We start from the raw sequence: 2,395 nt of genomic DNA, 5'->3' as shown, positions 1-2,395 counted from the left end.
TAATCCACCGCGTCCCTCTGCATTCACTATCAGTTGGTAAAAAACACACAAAAAAACAGTTATTTAAGCTCACCCTAGAAATTGTTTTATGTGGCCTGGGAATTGTGCTTGTCGCCGATGAATCGGTGAAATGAATGAGCGCGTCGGCCATATTGGCTTGGGACGATCTTATATATGTGTTACCTTTAGTATCAAGATAATCCACCGCGTACCTCTGCACACACTATCAGTTAGCAAAAAACTGTTTTAGTGCTCAGCCTAGAAATAAGTTTTAAGATGCCAGGGAATTATGCTTGACGCCGATGAATCGGTGAAATGAATGAACGCGTCGGCCATATTGGCTTGGGACGATCTTACATATGTATTGCCTTTCACCACCGAAATGGTATCGAACTAGTATCGAATCCCAGGGCAGTACGAAGAATTATTTACATAGTGGAGGAGATATTTAAATCCTATAGGGGATGCGAGGATTTTCCAACTCAACACCAACAAAATGCAACCCTATGTATGTATGTATGTATGTATGTATGTGGTTTTATAGAGCGCGATTGCTGCCCGGGGGCGTCCAAGCGCTAAGGAACCAACAGATGTTTAGGCAGAGGCAGGGTAAGTTGAGCAGGGAGTTACTGTGGGGAGTTAAAAAGAAGTGTCTTGAGCTGTTTCCGGAATGAGGAGAGATTGGAGTTAGCTCTCAGATGAAGAGGAAGGGGGTTCCACAGCTTGGAAGCGTTATGGGCAAAGGTCCTACCGCCTGATCTGGCTCTTTTTATTCTGGGTGCGGTAGCCAAAAAGGTCTGGTTTCAACTGAGGTTTCTGCTTGGATGGTAGTGGGAGACTAGGTCGCGGGTGATCATAGGGCCTGTGTCCCAGAAAGCCTGGTGGGCGATACACATAGCTTTGAAGTGGATTCTTTGGAGGACTGGCAGCCAGTGAAGACTGGACAAGCCAGCTCTGACAGATTGCCGGCATGGGAGCTGGAGCAGTGTCCGGGCTGCACAGTTCTGCACTGTTTGAAGTCTCCGCAGTGTATAGTCTGGTGCAGCGAGGTACAGGACGTTGTTGAAGTCCAGGCGGGACTGGATCAGACCCTGGATGGCCACCTAAGAAGGCCAAAGCAGGCGGTCAAAAGTTTAGTAGCTTGTATATCAAATGAAAGGGATCTGTCCAGCCACACCCCAAGACTCTTGATGTTGTCCTTAGATGCTGGGGGGGTGCCCAGACAGGGTCGCCACAGGGAATTGAAGGAGCTTTGGTCCTCGGGGCCCAGAAGCATCAGCTCCGTCTTGTCCTCGTTTAGCTTGAGTGATGAGGAGGACATCCATCTCTTTACCTCCTCAAGGCACTTGCTGAGTCCTCCGCTCATGGGCATGTTGGCCTCCTGCGCCAGTTAGACCACCAGCTGGGTGTCGTCCGCATAGGAAATTATCTTAACTCCATACGGACGAACAACCTCAGCCAGTGGCCTCATATAAATGTTGAAAAGCGCAGGGCTTAAAGAGGAGCCTTGTGGGACCCCGCACCTTAATGGTCTGCTGGTGGACACTGATTCACCGTCGAATACCTGAAAGGATCTGTCTTTCAGGAAGGACTCGAACCATAGCCACGCCTTGTGCTTGACACCAACATTAGACAGACGGTTCAGCAAGATGTCATGACTGACCGTGTCAAAGGCCGCGCTGAGGTCAAGGAGGATCACTGCCACTGATCCTCCTTGGTCCAGGATTTTTCTGGATTCCTCGGTGACCATGAGGAGGGCGGTCTCGGTTCCGTGCTTGGGTCGGAAGCCTGTCTGGGTGGGATCTAACAGTTGGTTGGATTCTAGGAAGGTGACCAGTTGGCCGTTAATGTATTTCTCCAAGACTTTGCTCAGCCAGGGGAGTAGGGAGATTGGCCGATAGTTGCTGAAGTCTGATGGGTCCAGGCTGGGTTTCTTCAGCAGGGCTTGAACCATGGCCCGTTTCCATCCAGGCGGGACCGTGCTGGAGGAGATAGAGGCATTCAAGAGGTCCATTATGATGGCCAAGGTGACCTGAGATGCCGACATTATAATGTCCGGTGGAACTGGGTCATTGGGGGAGCCAGATTTGACTTTCCGGGCTACAGATTCCAGGGACACCAGATCTAGGAGGGGGAAGTGATCTATTGTAGAAGGAGGCTGTGGGGGAGGGTGTGCCAGGACTGTGTTAGTCAAGGCTGGGACAGGGGTGGCCAAGGGGGGGAAGGAGGCGTACATTTTGTCGACTTTTTGATAGAAAAAGTCTGCCACCTTGTTGCAGTGCTCTGAGGATTTGGTTTCAGGCAGGCTGGGTGGTAGTTTAGTGAGATTTTTTTACGATTTGGAAGATCTCCCTTGGTTTTGATTTGGCTAAAATGATTTTGTTAGAAAAATATG

Source organism: Lissotriton helveticus, chromosome 7 (assembly GCF_964261635.1).
Source record: "Lissotriton helveticus chromosome 7, aLisHel1.1, whole genome shotgun sequence".
In the NCBI taxonomy this organism is placed as follows: Eukaryota; Metazoa; Chordata; class Amphibia; order Caudata; family Salamandridae; genus Lissotriton; species Lissotriton helveticus.
Note: the sequence above shows the minus strand (reverse complement) of the source record.